Source organism: Lycium barbarum, chromosome 4 (genome assembly GCF_019175385.1).
Source record: "Lycium barbarum isolate Lr01 chromosome 4, ASM1917538v2, whole genome shotgun sequence".
Taxonomy (NCBI): Eukaryota; Viridiplantae; Streptophyta; class Magnoliopsida; order Solanales; family Solanaceae; genus Lycium; species Lycium barbarum.
Window position 1 is genome coordinate 34,164,141 of NC_083340.1, and position 12,691 is coordinate 34,176,831.

Here is a 12,691-nt window from a genome sequence, read left to right on the forward strand (position 1 = left end):
TGATCAAATTTTGTTCCATTTTAGAACGAGTCCTTTTGGTTAACCAGGTGATTAGTGATGGATTGGAATCTGATTTCTTGGCTCTGGACCGTGTGAAATATGAATGCTCCGCCAGTTCCCCTTTAGCACAAGTCAACCTTTTGTTTTGAAAATAAGTTTGAAAAGAAAAAAGGAAAAACAAGAAAAAAGAAAAAAAAGAAAAGGAGTCAGTATACGGGAATGACATATTATTGCATATAAACACATTATTGCACAATACAGCCTGTTTTATAATGCAAGGGACCTCTTTATACCAGAGGTAGGCCTAACGAATATTTGAAGGACAAACATGTCTTTATGTATCATTCTGTAACCCCTTCTAAAACTAATTTACAAGAATGATAAAATTATTACATGCCAATGAATAATACATCTCAAAAAATCAACTTAAGATATCTAATACTACAACTTCGCTGACTTCCTTTAATTGTCTTCAACCTCTGGCATTAATTTGAATGCTCAACGCAACCTGCGACAAAATATTTATCTATAGGATACTAGGTCCACATATTCCACATATTTGTCCTTCAAATAATGCACATAAATAGTGAAAAGCGTCACTTAGAGTCATAGACTCATTTGGACATTTGGTAAGGTTGACTAATGAACTTAATACACCAAGGGTATTAAGCCTCCTAGGTTTAAAATGATGCATGTCCTTACAGGGTTTTGGCTTCGCTCTACCCTAAGTAGACTAAGAATGGGTTTACTAGACACAAGGTTCCCAAGTGGATTGCTCGAGTGAGAAGGCTACGCGGTCCCCGTTACTCGGGCACCCCGCGCATACGCCAACTCTCCTAAAATTTGGATTCTACGAAAGAAATTTGCGGGTGCGCAAAACACACCTCGCGTGTACGTGTGATAGTGTGAGTTTCCAGAAGTGGAAGAAATATGAACGGAATGCCAATTTAAGGAAAGCAGTAATATACATATTACAAAGAAAAAATGCACATCAGGATTGGAATACAAACATTTAAAAGCATATAAAGCAACAATATAAGGAAAATAAAGCAAAACAAACAAAATGTCCCACAAATTATTTATTAACCTAAGTTGTTATGGTTAGAGCCTAAAGTCCCCAGCGGAGTCGCCAAGCTGTCACACCCCATTTTAACCCGGAGTCAAAATTAGGGAGTATGACGTATTGGTGATTCCTGTTCTTTTTGTTTTATTTTAAGGAGTCGCCACCTAATTAATTTAACGATGAATTAGGACATCTAAATGTTAACTAAGGTAAAGTTAAAACTAAACCTCAATTAATAGTCTGCTTAACCAGTGTGATTCTAGGTAAGGGCTCTATATTATCCTAAAGGGAAGGGGTTAGGCATCCTTTAGAATCCGTTAACTTACGGTTATCCGACCAAACTTAGGTTAATTAATTAATGCTAAATAAGACGTTAAACCTTAAGAAAAACAAAAAAGGTTAAGAAATGTTGCTAAGGTTTTTTAAGAAAAATATAAGAATGTTGTTGAAGATAAGATTTAAAGAAAATATAATAATTTGCATTAAAGAAGATTTTCAAATGCCATTTCAAACAAAATTGATAGAAATTGATAAAACTTTAAATAAAAAATGCTATTTAGAATGAGACCTGTAGAAAACGTGATGATTTGCATAAAAGGAAATTTCAAATGCCATTCAAAATAAACTCATGAATGTTGATATGATTTTGAATACTAGTGCTACTTTGCAATAAAACTTGCAAAAGATAATTTACATATGAGTAGACGAAAATGCGAGTTTATGCAGCATTTTCACAAAATACTTGAAATAATTCAAATGGTGAGATGTTCATTGATTTTTAGGAACAAAAATACAAAAATAGCTATTGAAAGTTCTTCATTATTTTTTATTAACTATGCTTAGCTAAAACTATATATATGATTGATTCAAACTTAAAGAGTTATTAATAAAATATACTTGAGTTCATATTTGAGTATTAATGATGTTTTGAAGTGTCTATAATAGTAAAATATGCTTCCCTTTACTTGAATATGCTATTTTAAAAAAAAATTAATTATTCTGATGAAAGATGAATGTTTATAAGCGTTATAAATAATTTTAACATAAAGTAAATAAGGATGAAACCTATGTAATTAATTATTGGTTTATTATCCATTACTAAGACTAAACCTCTCTAACTTCACTAAGGTTCATCTAAATTAAGAAAACAAAACAAAGTAACGGGTTAGTCAAATAATACAAATTAAATGCATAAAAACAAAATAGGGGGTGAAATAAAATTTAATGGGCTCAGCCCACGTTTGAAGGACTGCTGCTCCTGGTGGTGAGAGTGGGCTCAGTCCACGTTTTTAATGCTACGGATCTGCCTGCTATTGGGCTTTGACCCAATAAATTCTGTTTTCTACTTTCTGCTGCGGACAGGATTGATCGGAAAGATTTCGTTGGACTTATAGCCCAACTCCGAATGCGGGAGAAGAACGAGTCCCTCAGATTCGTATGCGATGGTCATGCACAGAAAAAGAAAGGAAAAGAATTAGAATATAATCAAAAGAATAAGGTCGAACATGTAAAGATAGAATTTCAAAACAGATCAAAGATTATGTATATGTTGTGTATATTTAAATATATCTTATGTATACATATTCATAAGGATGTATAGAAGGTCAATATCGGAAAGCTTTCACCCCCGTCTTCCTATCAACGTATTAATGGAGATATACGTATCATATACAATATATATACAATCCCATAATACAATCACACTGGACAGCCGCACAAGCAAATAAAAAGAAGAGTGGGGCAGCAATCAGTTTTCCCAAAAAATCATCAACATTCAATATGATCATTATTTCACTCGGCTAATGCACAGATCCAACCAAGGGAAAATGTTATTTATCCAATCCAAATAGTGGGCATACTAAATTTTAAATCAAAGGTAATGTGAGAGATGAATGATATTCAGGCAGGCAAACTCAATTCTTAAACTAAACAAGCACGGCAACCTCCCTAACATGATACCAATATAAGTTCAAAAGAAAACCAATTCTTACTAGCCCCTTTTTTATAATACATCAAATTCAAATAAGAACAAAATCTTATGATAACCTTTAGTAAGCTTATTATCCATTTAACTGAATACTTACACCAAGCTAACCATGTATAAATCAACTACTACAGTAGCACACTAAAACTATCACATATCTGGATCACATGGATCCTTAAAGCATAAATCTCGGCCTAACAGAGTATTTCTAATTAAACAGAGAGGAAATCAGAACCAGCCCCTCAAACGAACAAAACAAAGGCAGGACCAGCCACTCCACAAACAAAAGAAAACGCAAAGCAGAAGCGGAAGCAGAGTTATGGAGGGTAGAAAAATCAGGATCAGAATCAGCCATACGACTAACAAAAAAGAAAACAACTGAGGCATGCCATTAACTTAGCATTGTATGAAAGAACATAGCACTGATCAGGATAGACTCAGACCTTATTTTAAGTCGATACTTAGGCATACAGGATCACACTACAAGTTGATATATCATATATCATTGCTAGTTGGCACAATTCATCATGCGCAAGCTCACATGAACACATGAATACCATTAAAATCGAGATTGAACTAGACCAAACTAAGATGCTATTGACTACTAAAAATGAAAATTAGGCCAAACTAAGACATGAACATGCAGACGCCATTACCCTAAAAAGTAGCAGATAGGATACTACTAAAACACTGAACTGAACCTGAACCAACTAGAAACAACCAATATATACGAACGCAAAAATACCTACTAAGCTATTAAACGATATTAAACTAAATATGGGAGAGTTGTTTACATGCTCAAACTAAATTATCATACATAAGCATACTTAACCACATAAATTGACTAACAGAAACTATCAAATTAAACTAACTTAACTAAACTAACCTAACATGTGATATACCTAAACTGCTATAAGCTAAGTAATATACGACTTCTCATAACAAAACATGAATTGAATCAATAGAACAACTAAAAGGTAAGCGTATGCACGTAATTTAGCAAACTGTAGAATAATATATAGAACTAGTCGATGAAGAATGAAACAGGCACTGCGGAACTGATTAGCCTGTGATTAACCCACATTGATACACGACACAGAACCGAACAATCACAGAACTGAAAAAACAGAATCAATCCGAGCTTAAACAGGCATAATACAACTAAAACCACCACAAATAGGAACTAAAACATAATCAACCAAACGAATCACATGAGTAGTTTAAACACTCAAACAATTGCTAAAAATAATTTAAGGGAAGGAAATTTACCTTCTTCGGGTGCAGCGAAGTGAGGCGAAGGTCTCGATATCCCTCGAACGCCACTAAATTCTAAATCGATATCCTCTCGGATTCGAGACAGCCAACAGAAAAAAATGAACCAAAAAAAAACGTTTTCTTTTCGAATCGATACTAGGTAATATTGTGACAGTAAAAAAAATATACTTTGCAGGGGTTTCTTGAACCGAAAAATCGGCTATTTGGGAATTTGTTGAATCAAAAGGGTCCTGTTCTTTGGGGGGTTTCAACGATCTAGCTCCAAAAAATCCCCCTATTTCTTGGGGTAATTTCATGAATCGGAAAAAACCTCCGGGTTCTTGGGGGGTTTCCTAAATCCAAAAAATCCTCCCTAACAGAATCTACTCCACCACTATTTATAGGATTTTTATGCTGAAGAAAGAGAGAGAGAGAGAGAGGAGCGGGGGTAGAGGAAGTGGAGGTGACAGAGGAGCGTGGGGGACAGAAAAAAGTGGGGAACATGAGCGTAGGAGAGACAATCGGAAGTGGGGGGAGCGGTGTGGTTGGAGAGGAAGGAGCGAAAAGAGAGAAAGGGGAGGGGGCGGCTGAGGAGAAGAGGAAAAGAACCCTAGGGGTTCTTTTGTTGAAGAGGGAATTGGACCGGTCCGGACGGGTAATGGGTATGGGCTGGTTTAATGTTTAAAATCTTGGGCTGGGGTGAATTAAAATGGGCTGGTAAATTAGAATGATGCCAGGTAAATTAAAATGTGGACTGGTTTTGTGAATTGGTCCGAAAATAGTATGAGTTGATAGAGCTACTACATTTAAATAAAAGACCTATTTAAATAACTTGTGTTAAAATATTACTTAATATAAAATATGCAATTATTAGTGCTCAGATAAGAAATGGCGTTGTAATAGCCGTGCAATAATATTTCGAAAATCCGCAGTAAATAGAAAACTATTATCTAATTATGCAAAGATGAATGTGATGCATGTGCGTAAGCTGGCAAAAAATGCCGGAATGATAAAAATTGTGAATAATAATAAGAAGAAGAATTATAATAATAGTAATAATAATAATAATAATAATAATAATAATAATAATGATAATAATAATAATAATAATAATAATAATAATAGTAACTGTAATAGAATAATAAAAGGTGGGTATTAATAAGAGGCTAGTAATTATAGTAAAATATAATATATATATTTTTTAATTTTCCAAAAATATTAGACGCGTAAAGAGGTATTTCGGATGAGAGGCGGGACAAAATTGGGTGTCAACAACTTGTCCCTCTTTGCCCGGTAATGATGAAAAAAGTTGTCGGGCAAAGACGTTGACTCAATAGCCTATTTTGTCCCGGCTAAAGGAAACTTGAGAGGATTATGACCGAACTCCGGTCGATGAGTTGCCTACATATCTCGGGCTGCACAAGAATCAGGTCGAGTGTAGTTCTGGGATAACTACGACACCTGAATGACTAATGAACCCCGATTGACGCGAATCTTGCAAACATTGTCCCAGTGTCGAATTATGATGACACTGGGTATTATGATAGAACTTGAGAATTCTGAAAATTGGATTGCTGGAATGCAAAAGAATACTTGTGATTAGAGACGGGTGTTCGAGGTAGATCTTTGACCCGTGTCGGGAAGTCTGATTATCCTTCCCAACAATTTGCCCCAGTTCGCTGCCGAAGAAAAAGTTCCACGATTTGATGTGTGATGCCAACTTCGATATTGTTCAAAGCCACCAGCTAAAAACAAATGTTAGCAATAAAGAAATATATGTGTAAATAAGACAGGGTTGGAGAAGTTACACTTGCAACCCCTGTTTCGAAAGTTGAATCCACATTCGGAGGTGGGTGCCTGAACTGAAATATAAAATACCCGCATTCGGTGGTGGGTGCCTGAACTGAAATATAAGATACCCGCATTCGGAGGTGGGTGCCTGAACTGAAATATAAAATACCCGCATTCGGAGGTGGGTGCCTGAACTGAAATATAAGATACCCGCATTCGGAGGTGGGTGCCTAAACTGAAATATAAGATACCCGCATTCGGAGGTGGGTGCCTGAACTGAAATACAAAATACCCGCATTCGGAGGTGGGCGCCTGAACTGAAATATAAGATACTCGCATTCGGAGGTGGGCGCCTGAACTGAAATATAAAATACCCGCATTCGGAGGTGGGTGCCTGAACTGAAATATAAGATACCCGCATTCGGAGGTGGGTGCCTGAACTGAAATATAAAATACCCGCATTCGGAGGTGGGTGCCTAGACTGAAATATAAGATACCCGCATTCGGAGGTGGGTGCCTAGACTGAAATATAAGATACCCGCATTCGGAGGTGGGCGCCTGAACTGAAATATAAAATACCCGCATTCGGAGGTGGGTGCCTGAACTGAAATATAAGATACCCGCATTCGGAGGTGGGTGCCTGAACTGAAATATAAAATACCTGCATTCGGAGGTGGGTGCCTGAACTGAAATAAAAAAAACCCGCATTCGGAGGTGGGCGCCTGAACTGAAATATAAGATACCCGCATTCGAAGGTGGGCGCCCGAACTGAAATATAAAATACCCGCATTCGGAGGTGGGCGCCTGAACTGAAATATAAGATACCCGCATTCGGAGGTAGGCGCCTGAACTGAAATATAAGATACTCGCATTCGGAGGTGGGCGCCTGAACTGAAATATAAAATACCCGCATTCGGAGGTGGGCGCCTGAACTGAAATATAAAATACCCGCATTCGGAGGTGGGTGCCTGAACTGAAATTTGAAATACCCGCATTATAAGGTGGGTGCCTGAACTGAAATATAAATCCACGTCCACTTCCACGGTACAAAAATGTAAATCCACATCCACTTCCACAGTGCAAAAAAATAAATCCACGTCCGCATTTCACGGTACAAAAAATGTAAATCCACATCCACTTCCACAGTGCAGAAAAATAAATCCACGTCCACTTCCACAGTGCAAAAATATAAATCCACGTCCGCATTTCACGGTACAAAAAATGTAAATCCACATCCACTTCCACAGTGCAGAAAAATAAATCCACGTCCACTTCCACAGTGCAAAAATAAATCCACGTCCGCATTTCACGGTACAAAAAATGTAAATCCACATCCACTTCCACATTGCAGAAAAATAAATCCACGTCCACTTCCACAGTGCAAAAATAAATCCACGTCCGCATTACACGGTACAAAAAATGTAAATCCACATCCACTTCCACATTGCAGAAAAATAAATCCACGTCCACTTCCAGAGTGCAAAAATATAAATCCACGTCCACTTTCCGCGGTGCAAGAAAATAAATCCACCTCCACTTTCACAAACTTTAAAAATAAATCCACTTCCACGTCCACAATGTTCATATGAATCCCCATCCCCTTCCACAATTTTATTTTTTTATAATGTACAAATATAAATCTACTTCCACGTCCGTATTATACGGTACCAAAAATAAATCCACTTCCACTTTCGAAAAATAAATCCACATCCACTTTCCACGATGCAAGAAAAAATAAATCCACCTCCACTTTGAAAATAAATCCACTTCCACGTCCACAATGTTCATATGAATCCACATTTATATCCACATCCTAGTCCACGTCTCGTTGTGATGGAAGTTAAATCTATAATTATCCCCACAATTTAATATACGACGCAAAATTTCGATCTTGTTACCTTATTAAAATACCACATCCTAAAAGAACTTTGTTAGCGACTTGAAATAAATAAATATGTATAAAGTGATAGCAAAATTGAGGAATTCAAACCAATAACAGATGACCAATGTCAGTATCCACTTTGGAGAAGGTTAAATCCACGATTATATGTACTTGATCCATCGAGAAATGCCACGAGCTAAAACAACTGTTAGTGATAAGAATATGTAAATAGCTAGGTTTGAAAGAATTATGCTCACAGCCCTTGGTTGAGAAGATAAATTCGTTTCCACTGTTGCGATTAAGATTTCATGACGAGTGGTACGACGTCCACCGTTCATCATACGCTACCTTTGCATCCATGTTGAACAATATTAATATTTTGAAGGAAGCTAACTCTTTGATCATGTCTATAATTTAAAATATGCACCACGTTCATGTTAGTTGAACCTGTCTTATCAAAGAAAAATTGTGAGTTTAAAAGAAGATTGATTGACTTGTGCATGTCGGGGAACTTGGCCCTTGAATTGATTCTTGTTTCGATCACATCCTTCGTTCTTCAATGTCTCACCACATATCTTGCTTTGCCGGGGAGTTTCAGTTATAAAAAGTATACTTTGAAAACCAAAGCAATGAGATTTGGATGACTTTGAAAGGAAATACTTAGTGGCTCTATTCTGTAAAATGATTAGGAAGACTCGATTTTGAATTTATTCGCATTTTTTAGAAATATGGATGGACTTTTATTTAAAATGGTTAAACATTTAAGACCACTTTTATGCTACTTCTAAAAAATTGTCCCAGTTTCTAGTCCTGGGATGCTTGATTCTAGACAATTGAAGAATAAGAACTTATTAATGAAAGTTTTTGAAAGTGATTTGACCGACTTCAAAATTTTGTCCCAGTTTCAAGTCCTGGATGTACTTGGTTCTAAACAATCGAAAAGTGAGAAAGTTGTAATGAAAATTTTTTAAAGTGATTTGACAGATTTCAAAAATTTTGTCCCAGTTTCAAGATTCTAAGACACATGAATTTAAACGGTGGGAAGACCAAAATCTTGTATAAAAATCTTTATGTATCTTATAGGAACAAAAATGTTTGAACAAACCGAAGATATTAAAAATTTTAAAATAGAAAGGCCGAACCCGCCTCGGGCTGCCTAAATTGAAATTTAAGAATACCCGCATTATGAGGTGGGTGCCTGAAATGAAATGAGCTAGTGGAAAAGAGGTAAAATAGCTTGCTTATTTTGAGAATCTAGCATAGGCAAAGTCTAACGACCCCTCTGAAATGGAGTCATATGTGGTGAAGTTTGATAAAATGACCGATTTTGAAGTACCATATGGCTTAATTCAGCAACTGTCGCTCAAGATGAGGAATGATATCCAAATGTATTTCTAGTTCATTAGAGGATGTGGGATTACTTGTGATTGGTAAATTAAGAGATGGCTCAGATGGAGTGGTTGCATTGATCAAATTTTGTTCCATTTTAGAACGAGTCCTTTTGGTTAACCAGGTGATTAGTGATGGATTGGAATCTGATTTCTTGGCTCTGGACCGTGTGAAATATGAATGCTCCGCCAGTTCCCCTTTAGCACAAGTCAACCTTTTGTTTTGAAAATAAGTTTGAAAAGAAAAAAGGAAAAACAAGAAAAAAGAAAAAAAAAGAAAAGGAGTCAGTATACGGGAATGACATATTATTGCATATAAACACATTATTGCACAATACAGCCTGTTTTATAATGCAAGGGACCTCTTTATACCAGAGGTAGGCCTAACGAATATTTGAAGGACAAACATGTCTTTATGTATCATTCTGTAACCCCTTCTAAAACTAATTTACAAGAATGATAAAATTATTACATGCCAATGAATAATACATCTCAAAAAATCAACTTAAGATATCTAATACTACAACTTCGCTGACTTCCTTTAATTGTCTTCAACCTCTGGCATTAATTTGAATGCTCAACGCAACCTGCGACAAAATATTTATCTATAGGATACTAGGTCCACATATTCCACATATTTGTCCTTCAAATAATGCACATAAATAGTGAAAAGCGTCACTTAGAGTCATAGACTCATTTGGACATTTGGTAAGGTTGACTAATGAACTTAATACACCAAGGGTATTAAGCCTCCTAGGTTTAAAATGATGCATGTCCTTACAGGGTTTTGGCTTCGCTCTACCCTAAGTAGACTAAGAATGGGTTTACTAGACACAAGGTTCCCAAGTGGATTGCTCGAGTGAGAAGGCTACGCGGTCCCCGTTACTCGGGCACCCCGCGCATACGCCAACTCTCCTAAAATTTGGATTCTACGAAAGAAATTTGCGGGTGCGCAAAACACACCTCGCGTGTACGTGTGATAGTGTGAGTTTCCAGAAGTGGAAGAAATATGAACGGAATGCCAATTTAAGGAAAGCAGTAATATACATATTACAAAGAAAAAATGCACATCAGGATTGGAATACAAACATTTAAAAGCATATAAAGCAACAATATAAGGAAAATAAAGCAAAACAAACAAAATGTCCCACAAATTATTTATTAACCTAAGTTGTTATGGTTAGAGCCTAAAGTCCCCAGCGGAGTCGCCAAGCTGTCACACCCCATTTTAACCCGGAGTCAAAATTAGGGAGTATGACGTATTGGTGATTCCTGTTCTTTTTGTTTTATTTTAAGGAGTCGCCACCTAATTAATTTAACGATGAATTAGGACATCTAAATGTTAACTAAGGTAAAGTTAAAACTAAACCTCAATTAATAGTCTGCTTAACCAGTGTGATTCTAGGTAAGGGCTCTATATTATCCTAAAGGGAAGGGGTTAGGCATCCTTTAGAATCCGTTAACTTACGGTTATCCGACCAAACTTAGGTTAATTAATTAATGCTAAATAAGACGTTAAACCTTAAGAAAAACAAAAAAGGTTAAGAAATGTTGCTAAGGTTTTTTAAGAAAAATATAAGAATGTTGTTGAAGATAAGATTTAAAGAAAATATAATAATTTGCATTAAAGAAGATTTTCAAATGCCATTTCAAACAAAATTGATAGAAATTGATAAAACTTTAAATAAAAAATGCTATTTAGAATGAGACCTGTAGAAAACGTGATGATTTGCATAAAAGGAAATTTCAAATGCCATTCAAAATAAACTCATGAATGTTGATATGATTTTGAATACTAGTGCTACTTTGCAATAAAACTTGCAAAAGATAATTTACATATGAGTAGACGAAAATGCGAGTTTATGCAGCATTTTCACAAAATACTTGAAATAATTCAAATGGTGAGATGTTCATTGATTTTTAGGAACAAAAATACAAAAATAGCTATTGAAAGTTCTTCATTATTTTTTATTAACTATGCTTAGCTAAAACTATATATATGATTGATTCAAACTTAAAGAGTTATTAATAAAATATACTTGAGTTCATATTTGAGTATTAATGATGTTTTGAAGTGTCTATAATAGTAAAATATGCTTCCCTTTACTTGAATATGCTATTTTAAAAAAAAATTAATTATTCTGATGAAAGATGAATGTTTATAAGCGTTATAAATAATTTTAACATAAAGTAAATAAGGATGAAACCTATGTAATTAATTATTGGTTTATTATCCATTACTAAGACTAAACCTCTCTAACTTCACTAAGGTTCATCTAAATTAAGAAAACAAAACAAAGTAACGGGTTAGTCAAATAATACAAATTAAATGCATAAAAACAAAATAGGGGGTGAAATAAAATTTAATGGGCTCAGCCCACGTTTGAAGGACTTGCTGCTCCTGGTGGGTGAGAGTGGGCTCAGTCCACGTTTTTTAATGCTACGGATCTGCCTGCTATTGGGCTTTGACCCAATAAATTCTGTTTTCTACTTTCTGCTGCGGACAGGATTGATCGGAAAGATTTCGTTGGACTTATAGCCCAACTCCGAATGCGGGAGAAGAACGAGTCCCTCAGATTCGTATGCGATGGTCATGCACAGAAAAAGAAAGGAAAAGAATTAGAATATAATCAAAAGAATAAGGTCGAACATGTAAAGATAGAATTTCAAAACAGATCAAAGATTATGTATATGTTGTGTATATTTAAATATATCTTATGTATACATATTCATAAGGATGTATAGAAGGTCAATATCGGAAAGCTTTCACCCCCGTCTTCCTATCAACGTATTAATGGAGATATACGTATCATATACAATATATATACAATCCCATAATACAATCACACTGGACAGCCGCACAAGCAAATAAAAAGAAGAGTGGGGGCAGCAATCAGTTTTCCCAAAAAATCATCAACATTCAATATGATCATTATTTCACTCGGCTAATGCACAGATCCAACCAAGGGAAAATGTTATTTATCCAATCCAAAATAGTGGGCATACTAAATTTTAAATCAAAGGTAATGTGAGAGATGAATGATATTCAGGCAGGCAAAACTCAATTCTTAAACTAAACAAGCACGGCAACCTCCCTAACATGATACCAATATAAGTTCAAAAGAAACCATTCTTACTAGCCCCTTTTTTATAATACATCAAATTCAAATAAGAACAAAAATGCTTATGATTAACCTTTAGTAAGCTTATTATCCATTTAACTGAATACTTACACCAAGCTAACCATGTATAAATCAACTACTACAGTAGCACACTAAAACTATCACATATCTGGATCACATGGATCCTTAAAGCATAAATCTCGGCCT